At 26.5% G+C, this 16,246-nt stretch overlaps 1 protein-coding gene across 3 annotated transcripts in view; it reads right to left on the bottom strand.

Moving 5' to 3' along the window:
• The window catches only part of LOC148232133 (uncharacterized), a 49,020-nt gene that overhangs the window by 15,941 nt on the left and 16,833 nt on the right, over positions 1 to 16,246 (bottom strand). The window lies entirely within an intron of this gene.

Raw genomic sequence — 16,246 nt, 5'->3', positions numbered from 1 at the left:
GCAAAAACTGTTTTCCAAAACACCAAACACTATTTGTTTACGTGTTGAACAAAGGCTATTGTATGTATAACGGCCCGTACCCTTTCGGTAAGTATCTTTTGTACATTCCTTGAAAAACAATGATACAGTGTGAATATGAGTTATTTTTATGCTTTCATATAATAATATGCATTCATTATTTTAATAACGCTTTATTGAAAATGGTAGCTTTACAATTCTTTCGAATGCTTTTATTAATTTAAGCGTGTTGTTATTTTCAGCTAGTGTCCCTTTTATGATTATTAAAAAGTTCGTTTTAGTATTTTTTTAAATTCTTTCATGCTTTTTCATTATTCTACTTGCTTTATAACTTAGTTTTTAATTTAAGCGTTCTGTGCATTGATTTAGTGTTAAGCTTATATCATTTGATGCCTTACTTTGTTTTTAGAAAGGTTATTCGCATTTATTTGTTTAACTTTATGGTAATTAGTTTATTAGATCTGGTGTGTAATGGCCTCCTTATAAATCTGTGAATTTTAATAATTTATTATTCATAATAAAAAAACTGTGAATATCCTTAAATTAATGTTTTGTATAGTACGTATATGTATTAAAAATTAACTGTCGTTATTTGGTGCGCAACTGTCATAAGTTATTAAAATATTTTACTCAAAAGCTTTTAATTTATTTCAATAAAACGTCGCAAATAAATCAGCTGTATATCGAAAAATTTACAAACTGATTGTGGGCTGTTCATTGATTCACGGTGTGATATATATAAGATTTTTACTTTCTCTGTTTAAAGCAAAGTCAAACTGGTAGTTAGCCTCTAATCTTAACCTACCCTCAACTTTAGCTACATCCCTAACCTTAGCTTGATAAGTCCCAGCTAGACTTTCTTAAGCTTTGTCTTTGTACTATCAAGGATTTTTAGTACACTATTTTCTAATATATACTAAAAAATATATTTTTTAAATATTTTTTTTATTACATATATGTAGTTGTTTTGGTTGCTTCACTCGAGAATTTGCGACATTCAATTGAAAAAAGAATCATTCGTCTCTTAAAATAAAATATGTAATTCTATATCAATCGATACTTATTTATTAATTTTCATGACAAAAATTATTTAGAAGTTATAAGGCAATTCTGGAAATAACACAAACTCGCTCTTAAAATTTTGAGTTAAAACCATTGTCAAAATCACACATAATGTATGCAATATATTAAAACCGTGCTTTCTATTACACAGTTTTGATAAATATAAATTGTTAGTTCATATGTAATAATTAACATGTATTTAAACAATGCAATTACCCAAATTTATAGCAAATTACCAATTAAGTACAATAAACATGTTAAAGCTTATATATAACAATGAAAAATTTCCACACATTTAAACCCATGTGTTTTATGTACTTAAAATAATATTTGCTTTACTTGCTGAAAAAATAAAAACATGTGTTTTTAGAGAGCTCGTTATTCATTAGACTCATCAATTTTGTTTCATTTTAATTATGAAACGTCGTGTATATATGTTGTAGTTAAAATAATTGATGAGCTATTTAAAAAATATATTTCGCGTATATTATGCTCCAAAAAGCAATTAAAATTTTAGAATTTATAATGTATAATATTTATATAAATATATAACAATATTTAAATAAACTGGTTTAATACATATAAAACTATCAAAACTTTTGGGCAAGTAATATTAGGTATATATTTTGTTTCAAGGTGGATCTTTAAAAATGGTCATCAATCAAAGTCACCTAGCAAGTCTTGTGAACAATATTTAGACACAAATGTATTTATACTAAAAAAAACTGGTCGATTTTTTTACAAGCATATTTTTGCATAGCTGTAAAGCCTTTAATCTATCTGCTTTATGTTTGACAATTTCGTTTAGTAAGGACAACCTAACAACTTAAAATGTGCGACACGGGGTCGTATTGACCCGCAGTGACCCTTGTAACGTGTTAAGGTCGTGTTGATGTATAAATTATTAAGGGTTATGATTATTGTATCATCTCTGTCAAAGTATGTTTCAAACGAAGTGTCATAAAATGGTAATTTAAAGAGATACACTAAATTGTATTTTCGTTATTTTATGACCTATATATTTATAAAATTTTATATTTTATATCAAATTATTATTGATAAGTATTTAAATACACATAAAAATATGCATTGAGAATGTATATCGATGTAGAATCTAAAAAATGTTTATATACCAAAATATTGAGCATTGAGTAAAAAACCTAAATAAATATACAGATTTATATTTATGTATATAATCAAACTAATTATCACTATATCTAAAACAAATCTAAAATAAATTGATTCATTAAGTTATCTTTTTGTTTTTCACAATCAAAACTTATAAATTCATCCAGATCTACTTTTTCTCTGATATATTCGCAAATTAAATGGTTGAGTAATTTACTACAATATATAAAATTTTAGTGGCATAATATATAAGTACATATATGTATAAAACACCCTACTGAAATCAAAGTATGTAAATCAGTATCATATACAATATTTATATACACGATTGAGCCTAATTTAATATATTAATTCATTACAATAATAATCCTTAGGGTTAGTAAAATCTAGGGAAACCTAAATTGTGTTGATCGACTAAATTTTTAATGACATAATGATCTTCTCACAAAAACGATAAAATTTTAAAAACACTAGGGTCATTATAGTATTTGAACTCAGGACTTTCAGGTATTAGTTACCGACTTATAACACAAATCTATCGAGTTGGTTGGCTTAAACGCTTAATTTATTTATTGCGAATTAAACACAATAGTGGGAGTAAAGAGATTGTATCGGAGAATGCTACAATAGTACAAAATGCTCAAACACATATTGATTTAAGAGTTAAATAACATATTTCAATGGTTTTAGTTATTAAGCTAAAGGTACAAAAATTATCATTTAATCCATTGTTTCTTTCTAATTATTTTTCTTTTATATAAATTGTAAAATATTTATTTTGTTTTATTTTTTTTTATAGTTTAGCTTATTCCTAAATTATTAATATAGAAATAGTACAAAATAAACCATTATTGTGTATTGTTTTAATAGTATTTTAATAAAATAAACGTTTAAAAATACAGTAATGAATCAACTTCATCGTGTATAATTAAATAATAAAAATAATAAATGGCTTCAATTTAATGTTTCTGCAAAAATAATTGCCATTTTTAACCAATAAAAGGGTTTATTTAAGTATGTATATATTGTTCATTACTGGATAAATGTATATAAAGAATTAGGTTTCTAATATAAATACTTTTATATTATATATACTTTATATAAATTTAATGTTGAAAAAAATATTTTGTTAAAATGCTGAATAATAGGTTGAATTCATACAAAATAAAGATCTGATTTAATTAAATTGCTTACTCTAATGGTATTCTTAGATCAGAATTCAAAGATAAAAGATGTCATTCAATTTTACGTTTTAAGTCGATATTTTATGTTTTTCATTATCGTAAAGGAAGACAATAACATTTTAATTTACTAAATATGGGTTTTTAATGCAAACCTTATTTAAACGACTTAATTATTTTCAATACTTGCATTTTTAGTTTGTTTGAGTAAAGGTTTTCATTATACAGCGGAACCGTGAATTTTATGCATTTTTTTTTTAAAATCATTGACTGCCAATAATACGTATTTAGTCACTTTTTTTTCTCTCTCGCTGTTACTTTTACAACACATACCTAAAATTTATATTATTATGGCATTGTGCTACAAAAGTATTTTAGGTTATTTTACTAATGAGGAAATTTGCTCTGATATGCTTTGAATTACGAACAAGTTTTAAGAACGAATCATGCTCGTAAATAGAGGTTTAACCCTACACTACTTCTCTAAGAGCCATTAGAATTCTCATGTATAATTAATTTTTTTTTATTGTGAGTGTAAGGAAGCTCAGTTGACACTAAGCTTTGAGACTATCTCGATTTTATGGACGTGTCGTATAACATTTGATTAAGCTTTATTCAACCTTTCTGACTATGGATTGAAAATTCTCGTAATAAACCAACGCAAAGCTCACCATTCAATATTAAATTTCTAGCAGGAAACCTGTTGATACAAAAGCGACAAGTTCGCGTTTTTATCACATCATTATTATACACCGAATATATTTTTAGTATACTGGTATACACCTACATATTTTGAGACACCGTGGTTATATTACTTCCTGTTCAAAATTTGTATATGCATTTTATCGCCAGCCAGAATTGTAACATGATAAAATACGAAAAGAAACACTTTTCACTTGAGCATAATCAGGTACATACAATAATCACAAAATAGTTATTAACTCAAATAAATAATTAGCATAAAAAATTGATTAATTTTGCATCTAAAAAGTTTTTAATGCGGCAATATGAATATGATTTTATCAGAATTTTCTTACTAAAAATAATGGAAACAATGTGAAAATATACAGGAATCAATATAAAAGTTCCAGTTATGTTACAACTGCAAAAAAATTCAGTATATATTTTATTATGTTTAAATTCAACCCAAAATCAGAATTTAACGTCATGTTTACTTGATCAAAATATTAGCTTTGTCATACTTGTACAAATGTAGGAAACATCTTTTGCTGGCTAGTTGTCTGTAATGTTGAATTTCATAACCTTAAATTATTTAACTTAATGGTGCAATCCTATAATTATCTAAATAAGTTACTGAGATATTTGTATTATTATACAACTAGAAGCGTAATTAAACAGAAGTTATTTTATAAAGTAATCAAAGAAAGTGAAATTGAATGATTTTGTATACATGAGCCTACAATTTAAAATTCAATATATTCCAATCTAAAATGTATTTAGAATCAAACTTCATTTATGGTTTTTAAAAAGGAAAATATCTAATTAATAATATGTATTAATATAATAAATACGTGGTTAGTACAAGTTCAAAAATAAATATTTTTTTATTTATATATTGGGGTCTTATTAAAGTTATATTTAATAAAACCCAAAAAAATATTTGGTGGACTAGCTTTTCTAGTTTAAAATAGGTAAGCTTAAATATTTTTTAACAAGGACTTAAATAATTGCTACTCTATTAAATAAGTTAAATAATATTAAAAATTACAAATTTATATTAATATATAAACTTGTAACTAATAATATTATATTGTTAAACACATCTACTGTTAAATCTTCATAAACAAGAAGTGTTTAATTGTTTGATCTGGCAGGTATATTTATTAATCAAGCGATATCTTTAGACGCAATCTTAAATATTTATTCGAATAATAATAATAATAATGCAAGACAGCGCTCTTACATCTACGACTGTTACGCATAATTTGAATCAAGTCATCTTATATTTGTTTCTTAAAATATTTTTTTCGTCCACTCTATTTATTATTCGGTTATGAAATAAAATACAAGTTCAATTTATTGATTAATCAACAATCCACGCTTGAGTCTGTTCGAAGTTGCTCAAGTGAAATTGCAAAGTTTTCACAAATCATAAATTATACACTCGGACTTGGGCGATAATGAAAAAAAACTTTTTCCGCTTGGATCGCGTGACTGTTTTTTCTACTTTAGGACAAGGAAATTCAAGCTTGACACCCCGATTTAGATAACAAACGCAAAAAGTTTTTATGGTCAGATTAGTTCATTCATCAGGTTTCGGATTGTGTGGGGTCAGGCAGAAATGATATAGTATTATCGGCGTTATTTCCTAAGTGCAAAAAGAGGAGATTGTAGGGGCAAGAAAATAAAATAAGGAGAGAAAAGAAACATACACAAGTTTTTGTGCGGTGTAACTTTATATTACACGAGGGGTCGATCGTCGCGCTAACTTTGCACGTAAATATGGAGTACTACGTATTTTTAGACGTGAAATTATTAGAGCAATATCGTGTTTATTGCCTTAGACGTGTCTGGACAAGGCTATAAAATTTCGTATCAACTTACAAAAATTACACGCTAATGCTGAGAATACTTTTACGCACTAAAGCACAAAAAAATAATATAAATATTTTACATTTACATTGAATTAATTTAAACAATAATAATATCAATTTTATTATTGTAAGTGTGCACTTATTTTATTATGAAAAAATAATTTGGTAAAAAAAGGTATATTTGCAGAATTAAAATGGTATCTTAAGAAACAACCATAAATTAAAACCATAATAATAATTTATATAATCTACGGTTATTAATATGTAAAATTATATACTATGTACAGCGCAACGGATTTTTTTTAATATTGATGCGCTTCTATCAACTTTTATTGTGTCACCATCAACGCATTCAATAATATTTACATAAAATATTGATTTTATTTAAATATGATTATTAAGCTCAGTTTTAAGCTACCAAATGTATACTACATATACTACATTTTTAAAATGAAACAATAATGTTTAGTTATTAGTAATACATTTATTTGCAATAAATCACTTCGGATATGAACCGCTGGTAAATCTTACATTACTAAAAAAAATTATATATTGTTTTAAATTTAACCCATGAATTTTTAAAAAAAAATCTAAAATATGCTTACTACTAAATAGTTTCCATCAGTATTTTTTATAAATATATATAGAAACCAAAACATCATGATTAATGGTACAAAACCAACATAAAACCCATTATCAAAAATATATCTTTTCATAAAAAATCATGTAAAATTACAATAATAAAAAAATTGTCTTGTCACAAAGTTCATCACGCAATCCACATTTATGACGTCACAATTTATATCGTGTATAAGCTTAGATTTATTATCGTGCATAACTATACCAAATACGCGTGACTCCATCGTTTACGAGAAAAAGCATGGGTATGTATGAACAATATATTTTTACACAAGAGCTATTAATGTTTTAAAAAAACGTGTTACCATAAACGTTTTTTGATGGCATATTAATATATTATATTCATATATAGAACACGTATCCAATATTTAGTTACATACATAAATATGTATGAGTATAAATATATATACATATATACATTTCTATACAATATAAGTTTAAGGTACACTCGGGCTTTATACGCAATCTTCAAATCCTAGAGCTTCGTGCATAATCCTCGGTCCATGAAGTTGTCCTTGTCGATCCTTGTAAAACAAACTCATGAATTTTTATATAGATCCTTAACTTGCTCTTGATAATATTTTCGAGATCTTCAGTGCAAATATATTAGGCCAAAACCCTTTAATGAAGATAATAGTAATATTTAAATTGTGAATGAGATTTAAAAATTGACATAGTATGCCATTTTTTCTATCGATAATATAAATTATTCTGTACAGAGAAAAAAGTTCGCAACAGATCAAATGTATATAAAAAGTTTTAAATCATTGGTATATAAAAGAAAAACGAAAATAGTAACTGCTGGAATTATGTCAACAATCAATAAAAACCAGAATGCCCATGTTGAACCCTTGAAGGATTTCCCAAAGAGGTGAAATAATCTTTCGACAATCGACCCCTTAAGTAGTTCCCTAATGTCTACGATCGTTTAAATAAATCAAGTTTGATTATAAGAGCAACCGAGATCCTACAATTTTCCTAAAAATAACCCATGCAATCGAGTGCAACTAAAGCAAGCTCTTAATAAAAATCTTTCTCAGCTGTAAGCTGATAAAAATATAAATGCTTTGTATATAAAAAATACTTCAAAAATTATTAAAATAGCATACATTAAACATAGTCCAGCTTTGTTACAATACCATGTATTGATTTACGTGCAATAATTAAAGATATTAAATTATCCAAAACCTTTAAAAGTACACAGAAGTGACGCTTATCATTTAAATAGGGATGTACAACATTATAACAAATGATATGTCAAGTGATATGATATATATGAACTGATTCTAGGGAGTTAGATTAATGGACAAAAGTTGTGTTTCGGATAGTGATAATTTATTGATGCAAATATTAAGCTATCGCGTTAAATCACTAAACTTTGGCGTGAAAGGGCAAATTTATGCGAAATCGTGATTTTTTAAGGCGATACAAGCTCCTCCGTTCCTTTTACGGTGCATTACATCACTTACACTATAGCCTTATTGCCACATATCCATAAACTGTCCCGAAAAAAGAGTTTTGCGATACAGAGAAAAAAGTGTAAATGTATTACCCAAACACGTCAAATTTATTATAACGGCGCAGCATCTCGAATAAACATAAAATATTCTGCACCACGTCTTGGGAAGATATACATACGTAGGTTTCAAAATTGTCGCGGCCATGTTGAATATTTAGCGTAGCGTGAAAACGACCGAGGAGAGAAAATTTCTTGACCGTAAGGATTTTCATAAAAAAAACAGAGAATAAGGAAAAGAGTTGCAGTAAAGCAGCGCTCCCGCATATTTTCGCGTTTATCCTAAAAAAAAACATAATAATATTCGGGTATTGAATATAACTGGGTTTATAAAAAAATAAAAATAAGCAGGGTCGCACAGGAAAATTGCCCTCGGGGGAAATGTGCCCAGGACTAAAACGACCCTGCAGCTAAATAAAAAAACAACCCCCGTCGACAATTTACGTATCAAAATCGCAAACCAAACACGCGTCGAACGTTGCTAGATATGCCTGTTGAACCAATGCGAATAAATTTTGCAAAATAGAGTTTTTTCGAGAGCGTAAAAAATAATATCCGTGTTGCATGTGATTGAATTGTAAATATTGCGCTTCGTTTCATAAATAAAAAACAACTTTATTATGGGGACTAGATTTTGTATTAAATGTTGATTTTATTATATAGCAGGTAAATAAATATTGTTATCTGTAATAAATATCAACGCTTGGAGCGAATATCATTGTATCTCAATTTACCATTATACTATAGATTTTTTTAATATTATTTTATCCTGTACAAGATGAACAAATAATACCAAACGATTCGAAAGATCCTACATTTTTAATAAGCTATCATCTTATCAGTTTATGACCGCCATTAAAATGCTTAGAAAAATAATACTTGTGCGTTGATAAAAAATTTTAATGAACTGTTTGTAGCTGGAGAATTAAATTATTAATCAAAGATAATAGTATGATCTTTTAATTTTATTTACTGTTTTTTTTCATCCTAACACAATTGATTATCTGACATGTCGTCAATAATAAATATAATAATATATACATATTTATTAATTTATTGTTAATCTTCTTCTGCAACATTGACCAATGCGCTACAACAAAATTAACACAATCAATAACTACCAAGTAAAAAGTCAGCACCAGATTGATATTAAAACTAAAACAAGATATAACACTATAAATATATAGTAACTCATATATAAATAAGTACGGATTTAAAATATTTTTCATAAATAAATATTCATATAATATAACAGTAAATACTATTTTTTGGGAAACATCAAAAAGCAGTTTTCTGGTTAAAAACTAAGTTTTTTACTCTGAAATGAGATATCTACTAATATAAATTAAAATATTTATTCTCATAAATCATTTATGCTACAAAAAAGTTATGAGAAAGCTTCACTTCACTGAGCAAATCTAGATCAATAATTATATTATATTATGCTATATACTCAATGTGTATATGTTAAAGTTAAAGCAAAAGCTCTATTTATTTTATTTATAAAAAATTCAGTTTTTAAAGTAGGATGTCGTTAAAAAAATTGTATATATTTTTTGTTGTTTAGTGCTCTAAATATATCAAATTTTATTTTAATTCTAATTTTATATAGAAATTAAAAAAAGTTATTCTATCTTATAATAGTTTTTCTAAATACCACTCTAATTATATTATATAATGCTAAATAATCTGTATATATTATAAAGTTGAGATATGAGCTTTAAATATTTGGATTATAAAAAAAAATTATTTCCGATAAAAAGAGTCATTAAAAAATTGGTATATATTTTTTGCAGTTTGTTGCTTTAAATATGAATAATTTGAAGTAAATTCATACCTTATGTAAGAATTAAAAAAAGTAGTTAATAAAAACATCACATATAATTAAAATGTTTTTTTTTAACCATAACTGTTAATCGGATTTTCAATAAAAAATATGTTTTACTGATTCTGTAATTTGGTTTATTATGGTTAATTTTTTGACCCATTATGTTTATAAATTACAGCTTTATTTATTAAAGCTCTTGCAATTATTACTAGAATATTTTTTTAGTATATAATTATTTTATTTGACTCGTAATTTTATTACTTTTTACTGTATTTTATTTTTGTTTAATTTCTCACAATTCGTAACTACTATAAGCTATTAAAATCAACGTTAGGTTTTAAATAACTTATAGAAGTAATATCTAATATTTTTATTTAATTATACAGTAACATTTATTGTACAAAAAACTATAAAATGTATTAAATGTAATAGTTAAGGATCTTTAATTTATAAGTTCGAATGATGTACGGTATTAAAAATTATTTTAATTACCTATATTTAATTTCATATAATACTTTACGTTATATGTTATAAAAATATGATTATTTACTACTTTACGTAGTCGCAAAATTACTCAATTATATGGCAATATTATTAACAATTGAACGACAAATTAAAACTACCATATTAAAGCAAATAAAAGTGCAATGTGAACCCAGTACAAAAGAGAAACGAAGAGGTTCGTAAATAGAAAACTGAAAGATTAAGCACAAGCAGTAAAATTCAAACGACCCGTCTCTCTTTCAGCAAAACCAGCTCAGAGAGAATAGAATAGAGATCTTGTTTAACACAGAAAAACTTTTTAATTGTCTCAAACTGTTTAATTAAATGTAAAATCTTAATTATAATGATATAAATTTACCATTGTTATTAAAAAATCAAATATATATATATCTGACCCCAAGAGATGAGAGCCAATAAACTCTTGCTTGAATAAAGTGGTCCTTTGGCGACCTAATTAAGACCGGAAATCCCCTTCAGATAAAAAAGCAAAAGGTATTTTTCATTGAGTCGAAAAAATTATCCGTCGGAGAAACGAATTGGAGCTCAATTTGCCAGGATCCGAGTTATCCTTGATCCTGTTCGTTTTAAACGAGTTTACCTCGACACAGGTAGAAAGTATCAAAAAGAATGTCAAATAGGCACAAAAAAATCGCACGTCATCCAAAAAGTTTCCCAGAAGAAGTCTTCTCTTATAAATTATTCCGTTGAATAAGAGACATCAGCTTGTAAACGAAATTGAATTACGTTGTGAAATTGATATTTATTTATCTCATAAAAAATATGGTGAAAATATAATACAACACTTTGAGAGTAGTCCGTTATGTGAATACATATGTACACTATATTGAACGAATTCGATTTCGAGTTTCAATCCGATTCCGCACAACTTTAAATTGAATCATAAACTTTGAGTTTTGGTGACCAACAAAACTGGATAATACAAGATTTGTTAGCAATATGTTTAGGATATATTATGGATGTAATAACCCTATACATATATTTATATAGAATAAATAAATAAATAATAATAAATGAAAAATACTTTAAAAGTAAAATAATACTAATTATTTAAAATACAAGTACGATCAATTTTAGATTAAGATTTCCCAAAACATAATATAAATTTTATTGATGATGGCAAAAATAAATATTTTATTAACGATGACAAAAATTTATTGTTGTGTAAACCCATAGTGTTTATTATAATAAAAAAGCTGAAATTTTTTAGGGAAAAAATTAAGAGACAAAATTTGCAATCAAAATGCATTATATACTATACAACATTGTGTGAAATCATACAATAGAATCATTTTTCATAACACAGTTTTATAATTGGACGGGATAATTGATTACTTTGCAACACATATTATATTACCAAATTACTACAATGCATATATATTATTAATATTTACGTATATCATGAATTCGTAAACTTAATAGTTTATTGCTATTTATATTTTTAAATTTAATGAATATTGAACCAATAATTTAATATTATATGATATATTAAATACTAAAATAATTAATTAATATTACGATTGTAAATTATTGCGCTTGAAACTATTTTCATTAATAACGCAGGTATAACTTTCGACACCGATTTTCCCATTCAAATAGCTATACTAATTTACGAGAACGCAATTATTCGCTCGAAATAGTCTTCAGATTGTAATAATATTGTGTCATAAATAATATTATTGATTCAAAGCGGCACCATGACAATTTTCAGGCACAAAGCTTCATTTCAGAAACACACTATGTGTGTTTTGCAGAGAATTAAGTCGGTGACGTCTCCGCCACAAATGGAAAACAAACAAAAACAAATAATACGAAAATCGCATGTCACAGCATAATATTATACTACGTACGCATCACGTCACGTTTGATTTCTATTAATTGGAATTTATATAAATATAACATATTCTCCATATGTGTAAATATATCTAAATTGATTACAAAGATTAATTCTGAAAGAGTATTTTTTAAGAAAGCTATATAATTACAAGGGTTTGCTAATTAACTAATGTACTAGCATTTACAACAAAAAAGATAAAACTATTTTAGTAACAACAGACTAAAAACAACACCGGCTTTAAAATATTTGTAAAATTATCCCACAAGTCTATCCATAATATTATCAATTGTAACTACACTTTATGTCTAGCTGATTATCAATCTTATAATATATACAAAATACACTGTTGATTAAGTGAAACTTCAAATCGTGAGTAAAAAGTTTTTAGTGGTCAAGCAAAGGTTATAATTAAAAACTGTTTATGATTTAAAACATTATTTGACCACTGCTGTTTTTTATGTTTATAAATTACACAAACACAACAATTTTTTTATTATTTATTAATTCTTACAATATTTGTGGTTGACATAAGCTTTACTAAATGATTTACTGATTAGCAATAATAAACGTAATGTAAGATATTCTATAAAATAAGACTACAAATTTTGAGAAATCTGTTTTAAAAGGAGATTTACAAATAATTTACAAACAGACATTTTGTTTAGTGGTCTCATATATTGTTTCACTTTTATGGATAATATTTCTATCAACACAAAAAAATGTCCATTTTACAAAAACTAACTATTTTTAACTAAAATAATTATTTAATATGTATTTTAAAAACCTAATACATTAAAAATATTAATATTATTATAAAAAATGTAAAATAATACAACATTATACAACAGCATAGCACATCATAATATAGCATAACCTAAGGCAGTGGTTCTTAACCTTTTCAAAGTCACGGTGCACTTTTGATCATGGGAAAAAGTGGCGGTGCACCAGAATTAAGAGGTCTAAAAAAATATGTGGACATAATTTTTATTACATATTTAAAAAAAAAATAGTTCCATACAAAATTACATACAAATTTCTTACATATTTTTTTAAATTAAATTATATGAAAAAGTTTAGTATTGAAAATGAATTTAGGTAGTTAATTTTGCCCTAAAACCAATTCTTAATTAGGTGTTTTATTAAAAATATTTGTATTAATATTTAAAGATGCTCTTTGGATGGCAAATCTAAGTGGTGCATTTTCCCCCCTTTGTTTACCCAAAATGATGTTCCTGCTTAACATAATGGAATTTATATGATCGATTAAAAATTAATTATTGTGATACCTGAGCTTGTTGGCTTTTGCAGATATCAGAAATATTACGTCGAATATTTTATGTAGTTACCCTGAATTCTTCGTTTAAATTTTTTTCTGTCTTTCTCGTTTTTTAGTTTTCAAATTAGTTGTTGTTGAGAAACCAAGCTCACACAAATATGATGTTGAAAACTGTAACAAAATTTTCAGTGCCTTCATGTAAATAACTAATTATTCCTCTTGGACAGTAATCCAAAAATTCTTCACAGTTATTTCGGAAAATTTATTTTTTAGAGTACGATCAGTCGACAATTAGACTAATTTGATGATTTCGTATCCGGTCATAATTTTCTATATTTAAGAATGGAAAATAATGTGCAATTTTTTCTTCCAATAAAGTTAAATGTTCTATTATTGCGGGAATAACTTTCTTGGGAATGTTTTCGTTAAGTGAAGGAAACATATCTACTTTTTTTCTATTATTCGATTTTTCGAAAGAGTTATTTTTCTCCGAAATCCTGTCAATTTGTCAATGGATGTCATGAATTTTTCGTTTTTTCCTTGAATGCTTGTGTTAACGTTATTTAAGTAATTAAAAATATCTGCTAAATATGCCACTTTAGCATACCAATCATTATTTTGAAGACATTTTACAAAATAATCCATACCTTGTTCTATTAATCGGCATAAAACTTTACTCTTAGATAACCACCTGACTTCAGTGTGAAAAAGCAAACACTCGTACATATCTTCCATAGAAATGCAAAGTTTTTAAACATGCGTGTTTTTAAAGGTCTTGATTTTATGAAATTCACTATATTTACAACTTGATTTAGTACAGGTTTTAGTGTTGCTGGTAAAGTTTTCGAAACTAAAGATTCTCTATGTAAAAAACAGTGCGTAAATATAATATTAGATTTTCTTGTCTTTGCAAGTGTTACAAATCCTTTAAATAAGCCTACCATTGAAGGAGCACCATCCATACAAATTCCTACACATAACTCCCATGATATTTTAAATTGTTCTAAATATGAATAAATAAGATCAAAAACATCTTGTCCTGACGTATGCTCGGTAAGTTCTTTGCAGCATAGATATTGATTCACTATTTTGTTTTCATTTATGAAACGAACGAATCCTAGTATTTGTGCCTTACCGGTAATGTCAGTAGATTCGTCGTTGTAAAACAAAATATCGCTTGGAAAGTTTATCGTTAACTGTTTTCTCAGTATCATCCGACATATTTAATTATTTTTATTATTGTATCGTTTGAAAGAGGAATTTTCATAATATCCTTTTTGCTTCATTACCAAACATAATTTTTCCTATTTCACAATATGCAGGTAAAATTAGAGACTCTGCTATGGTATGTGGTTTTAATTGTACAGCAATCAATTCAGCAATTTTGTATGACGCCAGTTGTGCCTTATCGGAAATTTTAACAGTTTTTTCAAAATATTTCGCTAGTTTATTTTGCATGCTTAACAATCTTTTGAAGTTATCTTTACTTTTTGATGCAAGATCGGCGTGCTTCGTAGTGAAGTGGCGATTTAACTTGTCAGTATACATCGCGCTATTGGACAGTTTTTCTACACATACAACACATAGTGGAATGTGATATCCTTCCTCATTGATGCTAGTAAAACTGAAACGTAAATATTCTTCAGAATACTGTTAATTTTTTTTTTTTTTTTACAAGATATATTTTCTTTTGTATGAGACGTATGATGTCTAGTAACATCTTTACTACTTCTTCCACTTGTACTCCCAGTGTCATTAATATTTTGTTCTTATTCACAATTTCGTTTGGTAATAAATGTATCCATTGTGGGGTATCACGACTATAATAAAATATAAATTGATTGAAACATTAAAATTTGACTTTTTTTGCGGAATTTTTGTTTTTACCAATTTTCTCGCGGTGCACTTGCAATAGGCTCGCGGTGCACTGGTGCACCGCGGTGCACCGGTTAAGAACCACTGACCTAAGGTATCATCTTTCATAGCATAACATAACATAACATAAAATTTATTTAATCATATCGTATTAAAAACAAATAAATCTACAATTATATTTATAGTTTTAAATGAGATCTTTTAACTACTTAAATATTTGAATTGATTTTGAATGCATTTCATGAAAAATATAATTATTTAAAATGTATAATAACACAACAATTCGTAGCTCTAAACAATAAAGCATAACACAACATAACGTAGCACAACCCATTATAATATAACATATTACATAATATTATTTTTATTTAAACAAAATACCAGTATTTAAAATTAATAAGTAAGAAACAATATTATTACTTTAAATTAAAAATTTTCAATAACTTTTTATAATAAAAGAAGTAATAATAAACTATAAATTGCCAAAAAAAAATTAAAAATAACATATAAGAAAATACAAGAAACGGCAAGGCAAAGCAAGATGAATAAAAACTGTAGCGACCACACATATAGGCACATTTAAAAGGACGATTGTCTCATTGTTAATGACCCTGACCAAAAACGTTCATTCATTAACAATGAGACAAACACCATGGCACAAGAGGGATTTCTTTTGACCACACACAACACGGGTCGTTAAGAGAATCCCTTTTGTGACAAAACGGTACGGACGCAATCAATCACCGCAATGCAAACTCTTTCCGAAAAATTCAAAAGTCTGGAACTAAGCAAAAAACTTGCTTTCGAAA

The sequence above is a fragment of the Plectrocnemia conspersa genome, unplaced genomic scaffold, assembly GCF_051122295.1.
Source record: "Plectrocnemia conspersa isolate PC_06_02 unplaced genomic scaffold, ASM5112229v1 ptg000009l, whole genome shotgun sequence".
Taxonomy (NCBI): Eukaryota; Metazoa; Arthropoda; class Insecta; order Trichoptera; family Polycentropodidae; genus Plectrocnemia; species Plectrocnemia conspersa.
The sequence above is the reverse complement of the archived record's forward strand: the minus strand, read 5'-3'. Positions and strand labels throughout refer to the sequence as shown.